The following is a 13,147-nucleotide window of genomic DNA, read 5'->3' on the forward strand; positions in this document are numbered from 1 at the left end:
ACCTGCCAGCGTCAGTAAGGGCAGCACTGACCGACATCAAAGACACACCCGACGATGCCCTTGCCGCCCTAGCAGATAATCTGATGGATGCCCACACTGCTGCAAACCACCGCCACGCCCACACCTTTGCCACCCTTCAAGGAACATCCAACCCTTCAGCGACAGATGACCTTCTTAATGCCACAGAGGCCTCCATGACCGTCAACCCCTCACAAATTTCCAGGACAAACCCCCACCACCCATGCTGCCTTCAGAAACCCAAGGGCACCGACCACATGCAGCAGCAATTGCCACCATTTCAGCTTTGCCAATACCACAGAGCATTTGGCCCTGCCACCAAGAACTGCCTCCCGGGGTGTCCATGGCCAAAAAACATGTAAAGTGGCTACCGGCACTCGTGATAGCCATAGCAGGTGCATATCCCTCAACCAGGGGCCATAATGATGTACACAAATCCAACCATAATTCTGATACAGTGATCCCTCGTCTATCGCGAGTAATGGGGACCAGAACCCCCTGCGATAAGTGAAATTCCGCGAAGTAGCATTGGCCCCTCCCTAGGGAGGCATATATATATAAAACGCCCATGTATGAGCAACATTACATAAGCAAGGTAAGTATAAAGTGAACAAATGTACTGTACAGGTATACTGTTTACAGTACCATATTTTACTTAAATATATTTACTGTACTGTACAGTACAATAATTATAAAACCTTGTACATACATTCACTCTCTCTCTCTCTCTCTCCCCCTCTCATATGAGACATACATTACTGTACTGTAATTATAAAACCTTAATTATTATACATTCACCCACTCTCTCTCATACGAGACGTTAACACGTATGTTCAACACTCACCAATGACAGTAGCATAATATCTTGAGGTGAAGACGACAATGAAAATGACGATGACGATGATGATATACCTGTGCAGTTCGATGAATGTGATGATTAATTGATGACGATGATGGTGTTACTGCACAGGTATAATGAGGCCTTTACGTCAGTTCAGGAAGCGCCTCATCGTCAGATATCGGCGCTGGATCGTCACCATCTTCTTCCGAAAGAGGCGAAGAAGCTCGTGGCGGCGGTGAAGAGACTTTCGATCCACTCGTACATGCTTCAGGTTCACTCGGAGGCACTGATGGTGTAGCTGGGGTTTTTACCTTGGTGAAGAACATGGTGATTGGTAGTTGTTGTCGTTGTTTTTTCTTCTGCTGTAAAATGCCCTTGTACAAGGACATAACCCCGTCAACACGGTTCCTAAACTCGACAGCTTGAACCATGTTGTCGTCGATTTCTAGTGCAAATTGTTGCATTGCCCTTGCCATGTTGCACAATTGTTGCAGGTTCTCCAGGGTAAGGCCACGCTCTTCAATGTCTTCGTCTTCCGCTTCTTGGCTTTCTTCTTCACTCCCAGACTTCGTCATCTCAACGAGGTCTTCATCTGTCAGTGGGTCCGAGTGGGCATCGATAAGACCGTTGACGTCATCTTCCGTCATGTCGATGAATCCTTCATCCTGATGATGTTAGCCAACTTCACGCCTTCTGCACCGCCGGTGATGAATTTCGTCAGGGTGAAGCCTTTACAATCATGAACCACGTCAGGCCATAATTTCTTCCAGGCAGCATTTATGGTCTCGGCTTTCATGTCCTTCAATGCTTGCTGGATATTACGCAAAGCATGGCGCAATGTCGTAGTTACGCCAGTGCTTTTTCACACTCAAGTCTTCGGTATCATCGTCAAGTGCAGCGATGAGGCCCTCCATCGTTGAACGCGTGTAGAGTGCCTTAAAGGCATGAATAACACCTTGATCCATCGGCTGGATTAAAGATGTGGTGTTAGGGGACAGAAACTCGATCTGAACCCCATCATATTCCAAGTTCTTTGCATGGCCTCCTGCACAGTCCATCAAGAGAAGGACCTTAAAGGGCGTCCTTCTCAGCCAGATAGAGCTTCACCTGGGGAATGAAGCAATGGAGGAACCATTCGATGGTCAGGGCTTTTCGTTATCCAGGCCTTAGAGTTATTCATCAATACACGGGGAGCAGAGCCTTATTTTTGTTTTTTTTTTAAGGCCCGTGAATTTTGGACTTATAAATAAGGCCTGGCTTAATCATAAAGCCTGCAGCATTGCCACACATGATGAGTGTGGCACGGTCCTTGTGGGCCTTGAAGCCTGTCCTCTTCACTTCATCCTTGAAGAGGAATGTTCGAGAAGGCATCCTCTTCCAAAAGAGACCTGTCTCGTCCATGTTAAAGACTTGCTCAGGGAGGTAGCCGCCATCACTGATGAGTTTAGGGAACACATCCTCCATGAAACGACGAGCACCATACAAAGGCACGCTTTTGAGGCCAAACCTTTTTTGAAATTTTTCAAACCAGCCTTTGCTGGCTAAAAAGTCTGGTCTTCGAGCATCCGAATCACTCGTGGCACCGCTAGTACTGGGTTGAGGGTCGTCAGGATCTTCTTCAGCGCCTTCTTCAGCATCTCCTTCGTCGTCGTCACCGGGCAAGGTTTTATCATAGAGAGATTTGGCCTTTGTTCTGATCATATTACTGTCCAAACTCACATTTTTTTTTCTGCAATCAGCAACCCACAAGGCTAATGCAGATTCCATTTTCGCTATTCTCTTATTACGCACAGTTATCACACGTTTCGCTTCTCTATTGAAGCTTATTTCATTGCTTTTGCGGATGTTAACTTCCTCCTTCTTTATACAGCGCACTGTCGATTCATTCACGCCATAATGGCGTGCTACCGCAGCATAGCTTTTGCCCTCTTTTAACATGTCTAAAAGTTTGACCTTTTCACTAATGTTCATCATATTCCTCTTCCTCTTGGGCTCACTAGAGGAACCTTTTGCAGGGGCACGGCGTTTAGGAGGCATTGTAAGGGCACGACAAGTTAACTTTTAACTCAACACACAACACAAAATGCGCGCGATACAGCACACTTGAGAGCGTCTACAGCACAAGAGTGGCAACGAGAGGGATCAAGCAGGGGAAGAAGCTGCGTGATGCTACGATGATGCGCAGCCAATCAGCTCACAGGTTACACCCACTTGTGCTCTCATTGGTCGATCTCGCACCGGGAACCAATCACATGCCTTGTCCGAGTGCCCGTGGGTATATACAAAGCTTCCAGTCCTTGCGCGTCGGTCTCGCAAGCTGTTCTTCTCACGTAACATGATGAAACATCGCTGTTTTCCGCGATATGGCTACTGATATGGCGGTACTTTTCAATTTTAATTTTTCGATGAATATTTCTGAAAAATCCGCCATGCAGTGAAGCCGGCAAAGTTGAAGCGCGAAGTGGAGAGGGATCACTGTATATCCAATCCTACATGCGCTATTAGCACCTCTGTCTTTTTTATCCTTGATTCCACCACAGGTACTCGTGTTTTGGCCGCCACAACAGCTTGCCGTTCCCTTCTGCCTGTACCCAGTCAACCAACTAAATGCCCACAGCCATCCGAAGTCCGATTCACAGCTACCAACAGCTCTCCCATCCTTACCTTCGGTCAGAAGCACCTCGCCCTTAACCTTGGCGACAGAAAGTAACACTTGCGGTTTATCGTCGCTGAAGTCTTAATACCTCTCCTCGGGGCGGACTTCTTGGCACACCACCAACTGCTTGTGGACATTGCCAACAGGCGCTGCGTCAATGCCACCGATCTGTCCACGATGCCCATCACCACAGCACCAGCAGAACTCGCCCTCCACGTCACCGACTCCAAAGACCATCTTGCATACCTGCTTGCCACATACCCAGACGTTTTTAAACCTGAACTACGACAACCTCATCAAATCCCTGCCAAGCACGGTATTTTCCACCATATTACAACCTCAGGCCCTCCCGTACACTCCTGTTTCCGGCGCCTACCACCCTAAAAACTCGCTGCTGCAAAAAAAACCTTCGCAGAGATGGAGAAGATGGGTTTGTGTCAAAAGGCATCCAGTCCTTGGGCATCTCCTCTCCACAAAGTAAGAAAAAAGGATGACAACCTGCATCCGTGCAGGGACTACAGAAGGCTGAACGTGATCACCAAGGCTGACCACTACCCCCTCCCTAACATCACAGACTTGACCACTTTCCTACACGGAGCGAAAATCTTCTCAGAGCTGGACCTTCTCAAAGGTTACTTCCAGGTCCCCATGAATCCTGATGACATCCCGAAGACCAACATCACAACACCCTTCAGCACCTTCACCTTCATTACTCATGCTTTGGCCTCCACAAAGCAGGAGCTACTTTTCAGCAATTGATGGACGGCATCCTGGGAGACCTTCCCTTCTGCGTCTGTTACAGCGACGATATTTTAATTCTCTCTGCATCAAAGAAGGAGCACCTCCAACACCTGCACATCGTCCTCCAACGGCTACAAGAAAACGGCTTCGTCATCCGATACGACAAATGCTCCTCCACCACCAAGAGGGTAGAATTCTTGGGGCACCTCATAACACTTGCCAGAGAAGGTAGCTGCCATCAGGAAGTTCCCAACACCTACCACTGTCAAGGGTCTACAAGAATTCCTTGGAATGGTGAACTACTATCATTGCTTTTTGCCCGACATCGCCTCGACCATGGTACCATCCTATGAAATTCTCAAGAGCAAGCCCAAGGCCCTCGCCTGGGGATCCCTGCAGGAAGCCAGCTTCCCTTCACCAAGGCCACCACCCTCTCTTTCCCTGCACCAGGTCATCCTCTACTATTGTCCACAGAAGCCAGTAATGTAGCCATAGGAGCTGTGTTGGAACAGATCATCCACGGTCGCCCTCGACCCCTCGCCCCTTTTAGCAGGAAACTTAGCAGGACAGAGACAAATTACTCTATGTTGGACTGCAAACTCCTGGCGGCATACCTCGCTATCAAACACTTCTGACATTTCTTGGAGGCCACGCCTTTCACCCTCCAAACTGACCACCTGCTACTGGTACATTCTATAAACCAACAGTCCAATGCCTGGTCACCCTGTCAGCTCCGCCACTTGTCAGCCATAGCCGAATTCAACTGCAACCTCCATCGCATTCCTGTGAAACACAACCCCATCGCTGAGACCCTCTCCAGAATCTCCACTGATGCAGTACACCTCAGCCTCGATTACAAGCAGCTGGCAGCTAAGCAACAGCAGGACCCAGAGCTCAACACCTGCAAGACCTCATTAACATCTCTGCAATGGTACGACATCCCCCTCGACAACAACAGCCCCACCTCCATCCTCTGTGATATCAGCACCGGCCACCCACGCCCACGGATCCCACAGGCACTCAGATGTCACGTCTTCGACATCGTCCACGATCTGGCACACCCTTCAGGACGATCCATAGCCACCCCCATGAAGAAGCGCTTCATCTGGCACAGCATATCAAAAGATGCATAGTCGTGGGCCCGTGAATGTCCCACCTGCCAGCTCTCCAAAATCCAGTGTCACACAAATTCAGGTGTGGGCTCCTTTCATCAACTGCAAAGCAGTTTCACCCATACCCACATCGACATTGTATGACCCCTTCTGCACTCTGAAGGTCACCAGTACCTCCTCATAATGGTCGACCACTCGACAAGATGGCCTGAAGCCGTCCCTATGACAGAGGCATCAGCAGCAGCATGTGCCAGTCCTTTCCTCTCATCATGGGTGTCCAGATTCGGCATACCCGATCACATTACCTCCGAAAGAGGCACTACCTTCACGTTGCAGCTCTGGACGTCCCTAAACTGCCTCCTCGGCACCCAGTTGCATCACACAACCACCTATCACCCCAAATCCAATGGCATGGTTGAGAGGTTCCTTCGCACCTTGAAAGCAGCCCTGATGATGTCTCACTGCAACTCCTATACCTGGCACTCACAGCTTCCATGGGTCCTCCTCGGCCTTCAGACTACACCCAAAGAGGGTCTTGACTTGTCAGCAGCAGAGATGGTGTATGGCAAGCCACTCATGATACTTGGCAAGTTTTTCCCTGACAATAATCCCTCACCTGACATCATCAGACTCCGGACCATCATCAGAAAATTCGCCCCTGACTGCCCATCCTATAAGCCAACTAACAGCACCTTTGTACCCAAGGATCTGCATACTGCAACACGTGTTCATCAGAACAAATGCCGTGCGACCACCTTTAACCCAGCCCTACACGGGCCCCTACCAGGTCACCGACCACAGGCAGAAAGCCTTCCTCACCGATATTTGCAGCACAACAGATTGGGTGGCCATCAACAGCCTGAAACCAACGTATTTACCCAATGACAATACACCTCCAATCCAGTATTCAAGGGTGGCACGCCTTCTTCAATGCCCTGGTCAACTTTAAGGGGGGGGGGTATTGTGCCCCAGAAGTTTCCCACGCTTTGCCGACAGTCTGTTGCCACCTGCAGCACACCTGCATGCGGACCACAACTTCCCATGTTTCGCTCCTTAGCAACATGTCGAGCCAGCAGGACAGCAACACTTCCGCGACACAGCTGGTTTTCATATATTCAGAAGACAAAGTCTAAAATCAAATGCATGTGCACTACAGTACTGTACTGGTCTGTTAGTTACTATGTAATTTTCCTGGCTGCTGACTGGTCAGCAATCCATATAAATACCACTGTAGTTTGTTAATAAATCAGAACTCCTAGATCTCTCGTCTTAATCATCCCGCTAAAGCCTCAACAGAGTGGATGTTGGACAACCACTCTTTTCAAACACAAGCCAACATGCTTCCACAACCGGAAGTGGATCTGTTTGCCACATACAAGAATCACAAACTCCCAGTGTTTGTGTCTCCAAACTTGGACAGTCAAGCAACAGAAAGAGATGCTTTCCTACAAGACTGGAACAAACGGAGGACGATATATCTTTTTCCTCCATTGTCCCAGATTTCAAAGGTTTTGAGCAAACTTCTAACCTTCAAAGGAACAGCTTACTTAATAGCCCCAAATTGGCCAAACAGGCATTGGTTCCTATTACTTCAAAAATGGGCGAAGAGATCAATTCCACTACCATCCACTGTTCTATACGACAGGAGGAGGGAAAGTCATCTACACATCCTCTTTTCAAGAACCGAGACCTTCACGTATGGATTTCTTGAATGTTATCTGCCGTGAAAGTTACCCAACATTCCTAGGTACCTAGTGCATAAATTATGGACATCATCTATGCAGCAATACCAGTCTGCATGGAAGATATAGTTAGATTATATCCATGCTGTGAGCCCAGTTAAGATTTCTATGAAAACACTTTTAAATTTTCTTATACTGTATACCTTTTTGAAGACAAACGCCTTGCAGTTACAACAATCATGGCATAGAAAGCGGCATTAATGGAACCCTTGCTTTATGGATTCGGGATAGACTAGTATAGAAGTTGTCACTCTCCTCCTGCGATTTTTGGCTCTATAAAGACCTGCTCCCAAAAGGCTTCCAATTACTTGGTCCCTGAAAAAGGTTCTTAGACTTCTATCAATACCTCAATTCAGCAGACCCACTACAACCACTACTTACATGCTACAAAAGGTGATCTTTTTGATTGCATTAGCATCAGGAGCTCATATTAGTGAACTGGGCTCTCTTAGATGGGGACAATGCATCAAGCAAACAGCTGACCATCAATTATTATTGTCTCCTGGCCCATCATTCCTGGCCAAGAATGAGGATCCTTTAAGAAGGAAATCTCCTATTCTGATAACAAACCTCAATTTAACAGACAAGACATCATGCTCAGTTCCAGCACTTAAGGTTTACCTAGAATTCACGGCAGACATCCCAGAGGGTCCAATTCTCCTACACCCTACCACAAACTAACCACTCTCCCTACAAGGGCTGAAAATGATTGTACTGTCTCTCATTAAAAAAGGTAAATCCACACTCCTTTCCTGGGTCACATGACATTAGGAAAATAAGTACGTCATTGGCCTTCTTCAGAAATGTCTCTTTCGAAGAAGTCTCTGAATGTGCAGGGTGGTCACCAAAAACAGTATTTTTAAAAAACACTATTGCCACAAGCTCAAGCAAATTCGACTACACTGTGTATCAGTAGGTGGCATGGCTAGTTCTAACCCCTAGGTACTACAGTAGAAAACCAGGGGTTTTACTGATGGTGAGTATGCTAACTATTGCTGGGAGAAAGGTGACAAACCCAGCATGCTTAGGTAAGCCACTGTAGAACTACATCCTAAAACATAAGTTCATGTATAGTTTCTTGTTCTTTGGTACCAAAACCTGAAGAGTATTTGGAATAAAGTATGGGGCTTGAAATTTGTGGCTTGACCTTGGACCAGAAATGTTTTTACTTTGGGGTGTTGGGATTAAAAATTGAGAGCGTAAGCCTTTTTCGTCACCTGTCAATTTCTTTGTAAAGTTCCTTGAGGATAAAACAAGTGACTATGCTATCAAAAACCAGGTTTTGACGTAGGAAAAACTTATTTTTGGTAGTCGCTGTTGAGTCCTCAAAGCCATCCTACTTCCCTGACAAAAAGGCACGGGATTTGAGCAAGGGATCATCCTGCATTGACCATCAGAAAGTAATGCTTCTTGGTCTCCATGTCGGGTCTGTTGTTGACACTATGGCAGGCTACGCGTGCACATTAATCACTTCTTCTAAGCAGGTTTTGATGATGGAAGAACTGGGTATACAGCCTCACAGTAAAGATTTGGGAAAGTGTCCCCCTTATCTTTGAGTCCATTATACACTACATCAAGTGTTACAGTGTTTATCACTACGACACAATACCTGGCCACCAGACCAGCTATAAGAGAATTCTTTGACATTAGTTTGGTTACCCATGGAGCTCTGGTAGACCACGGAGGGTAACTCCTTGAGGACTCAACAGCGACTACCAAAAATAGGATTTTCCTACATCAAAACCTGTTTTTTGCTGTTGTTGTCCCTTGTGAGGGAATCTTTTAGGGGTGACTGGAGACTTATATGACTCCGAGTCATAGCAGACCTTTTCTGGGTTGAGAAAAGGGAAATCTCAGGCTTTTTGTTTCCTGGATCCCCCTTTTCCAAGGAGAGAGTTAGCTGTACAATTCTGTTGGCAGGCTTGTTCATTAATTTGAACCATAACAGACTCCTCAAAAAGGTCCTTACAGAAAGGACTAGATTGTAAAAAGGAGGTTACATTGGGAGGTGACTTATTGGAGCCCTCCAATGTCTCCATCTGGGCTTTTATGTGCCACTCTAGAAAATCATAGAGTGCTTCCCATAGGGTTCACGTAAGTGATTTGGTCAGAACAGCAAAAACTGTTCTGGAAGATTCTGGAAGATTTTTGGTGGCGACTTCCAACAAGATGGTAGAGGTCATAATACTGACAGGGAGGACCCCACCATGAAATTCTGCCAAAGTTGTCCCTTCTGAGATTCTTCTCATAGGGGTCCCAAACTGCTGAGCGGCTATGTCCAGAGGGAACCTTTTCTTGTCAAAAGGAAGGCCAAGCATTGCCCATTCCTTGGTGGAGTTCTCAGAGACCGGGATGACAGCAACAAATGGCTTTGTTTATGCCACTGGCTCTCGTTTTCTAGTTATTACAAAGTCCTGAAAATCTGCCTTTACATGATTAATTATTTTAAATGTAAAGCAACAGAAGGCTGGGGCTACCCAGTGAGCATATTGGGTTTTATTCAAAATAGATGTAGAACTCCATTTTCCATTAACCTGGTAAAGGGTTTCTTCTATAGCTTTCAGTGCTGTATTAGTGGGTAGGACAACAGTTTCTTTTAGCAGTTTCTGAATGTTTATTGAAGGTGGCACCAGGCGCCATTCCATATTAGGAAATGCTGCTGTCTCTAAATTCTACATATGCAACTTCGGTTATGGTTTTTCTTTCATTAATAACATACTGCCAGGAGAAAAAATGCAAAACGAGGCATCTCGCCAAGGATTATCAGTATTATCGGGGCAGATACTTGAGCCCCGCTATATTTTGATTTCAAGTTTTGTAGTCCAAACTGGCCATTTTCTTGCTACCAGTCAGAGCCCTAACATCAAACTCTACTTTAGCAGATTGTGCAGCCACTTTACCCTTACAGTTAAAGGCCGAGATATTCTTATACCTTCCACGTAACTCGGTGTCCAGGACCAATCTGATTTAGTTTTGGAATCACATATAATGTCCCTTACACTTTGCCATTCTGTGACAAGGACATCTTTGATAGTGATGATAATTTCCTTACGGAATTCAGCAAACGCAGCCAACTGTGTATCCCTTTTGGAGGAGTTTGCGCAATCTGCAGAATCATGCATCATGTCCCTTATATACTGCCATTCTGTAGCAAGGGCATCTTTGATACTGATCATAATTTCCTTATGGAATTAAGCAAATGCAGCAAACTGTGCATTCCTTTTTTGGGGAGCCTATGCAATCTGACTGAGCCTCCACAGTTGAACTGCAACTGCCTGGTAACCAAGGGGCAGAAGTCCAGGGTGAGTTACTATACCCCTTAGAGAATATGGATATTTCAGCCGGAGTTAGGTGGATCCTAGTAAGGGACTCTTCAGTATCCGATAGCTGCATGGAGGAATAGATTTCCTTTTAGGGAGTTTATTCCATGTACAGCTGAAAGTTGTGTCCTTGGTCATTCCGGATTCAGCAGGGCAGTTCAAGTTACAATATCCATTCATGCCTGCTAACAGGTGCATCTCCTCCGAGTAATACTTCAGGGTTTTGGCCCAAACATAGGTCTTGCTCAGAAAAAGGGGCAAATATCTTTTGCTGGAGTTCTGTGGGAAAGATATACTCTCCCTTTTCCGTACCCCTACTGAACCCTAGGGCCCAGCGAGACAGTTTAAAGCGAGCCGTTTATTCTTAAAACTTGTTGCCAAGAGCATGCTACAAATTTCACACAAATCTGGCAACCAACCTTATTCCCCTTTATTTCTGCAAGGGCTATGTTCATGGTAGGGGGTATGAGACGTACCCACAGGTGAAAAGCGAACCAAGCAATTCACTGTGGTTCACTTTATATGTGGGTCTTGCATAACAGCGGCCCTGCAGCGATAAAAATACATAAGTTTTTACTAGAAACTGCTCGGCACTAACTATCTATAATCATTATGTAGATAGTACTCTCAAACATAAGATGTGCTAAATTTTTTGTCACTACTAACAAATTAGGTTAATCTTGACACAACTATGTAACCATATTGCTGTATACTGTTATCCCTGCAAAGTAAGTTTCTGAATATTGCGCACTTAAGCCAACTGTATGCTGTAAAACAATTTGTTTATCTAACCTAGGCTACTGCTTTATCCAGTCTAGGGTATTACAAATCACTTTAAGGCCACAGGATATGTAAGTAGCGGTAGTATTTATTTATTTATTTATATATTACCACATAGGTTTTGCCTTAAAAGTAATTTCTTGAATGTTACTCCACTCATGCTTTATATATATTAGAAATTAATTTGTTTATCTAGCCTAGGTTACTGCCTTATTCAACCTAGGCTACTATAAACTAATTTTAAGGCTATAGGCTACATCAGAAAAAAACATCAGTCGTCATTAAACTATATAATTACTACCTAAGGTTTGCCTTAAAAGTGAATTCTTGAATGTTACGCCACTCAAGCTAACTGTATACTGTAAACTAATTTGTTTATTTAGCCTAGTTTACTGCTCTACCTATCCTAGGATACTACAAAGCCACTTTTAAGGCTATAGGCTACACAAGAACATAGCTGCAGCAGTCCTTAATTAAATTATATAACTATTTCATAAGTTTTGTCTTAAAAGTAAAATCTTGAAGGCCACACAACAAAGTGCTTCAATGAAAAAATTTTTGCCAAAAGGAAAAACTTTAATAAGCTAGGTACATAAATTAAGTACACTTTAAACATAAAAGTTTAACAATTACAAAGGTAAACAGACATAGCAATGTTTGTTCTTTCTATGCTGCCATTGGAGGAACAATAACTACTGAAAGTAGTTCCATAAGGATAAAGTCGTTTGATAATTGGGGAACATTTTCACCAAAAAACCCATTCACTACGGCCAAACAATTGGTTTTGGTATTTCTAAGTAACAGTTCCGCACAGACTGTATGGAACGGTTCTGCGAATACGAAAGTCATTAGGGAGCCATATGTTCAAGAAGGGATTGGCTAAGGAAACCTATTATAAAAGGAGCCATACTAACCTAACATACCCTAACCTAACCTAACCTAACCTAATAGGCTGTGTTACTTAGATGGGGGGTTCTGCACCCCAGACCACCCAGTAAACAAAACCACTTTTTACCAGAAGTTCCCTTATAACACTGCACATGCGCGATAGCATGCCAGGATGGCCAGCATATGAAAACATAATCAGTTCTGAGGTTAATTACAGATTAATTACAGTCGACCGACAAAAAATATTGGTAAATTCTTGACAAGCAAACAAAATACTAAGGGAAAAGTCAATTTTACTTTAAAGGAAATACCCAATGCGGAGCTAATGCTTAGTTCTACCTTGGTTTCACTTACCCTACAGGTTGGAAAATGAAAACGGTTAAAAGCCTGACATGGCTTAGCATAACAATATGCGAATGGTCAACTTGCTGAAAAATAATTACACCTGATTTTTTTCTTGCATGCCGTAATCTATCTTAATGACCTCTAAGAATAGCACTGCTATAAAATTCTACTTCAGTATGATTACACATTGCCGAATTCACACACCTAATTTTGCGTTGGCGAGAGAAGCCAACTTTTGGTTTTTCACACATGAACGAACTAGCAGCTAAAGAGTTTTTCAAATTTAAACTTTCAATGGGACTTAAAAAGTAAGCACTTAGCTTGCTACTTTGTTATCTATATAATAAATGAAGACTGTTTCAACTGGAGAGTTTTCAGGAGCGCTGAATACAGACGTGACGATGCAACTTCTAATTTGTATGGACCAGTATGAGGTAATGACTCCCAGTCTGCACAGATTACGTGTCGTAAAGATGGCGGCATATGTATAAGTGTCATTGTAACTTCTCGCAGGCTGTCATAGGGATAAACCTAGGTAACCGCTGTAGTTAAGAGAAAAGTGCCCCTCTTAACTTTGGGTCCTACTCCATCACATGTCAACGGCACTTATACTGGGCCTAGACTGACTAAAATAGAATTCTTTTATATTAATTGGTCTATCATGGAGCCTGAATTGACCCATGAGAGTAAATGCTTTGAGGATG

General features: G+C 44.6%; 1 protein-coding gene across 6 annotated transcripts in view; it reads right to left on the reverse strand.

Moving 5' to 3' along the window:
- The window catches only part of Tip60 (Histone acetyltransferase Tip60), a 357,015-nt gene that overhangs the window by 18,526 nt on the left and 325,342 nt on the right, over positions 1-13,147 (reverse strand). The gene's annotated exons all lie outside the window — the stretch shown is intronic.

This window comes from Macrobrachium rosenbergii, chromosome 19, assembly GCF_040412425.1.
Source record: "Macrobrachium rosenbergii isolate ZJJX-2024 chromosome 19, ASM4041242v1, whole genome shotgun sequence".
NCBI lineage: Eukaryota > Metazoa > Arthropoda > Malacostraca > Decapoda > Palaemonidae > Macrobrachium > Macrobrachium rosenbergii.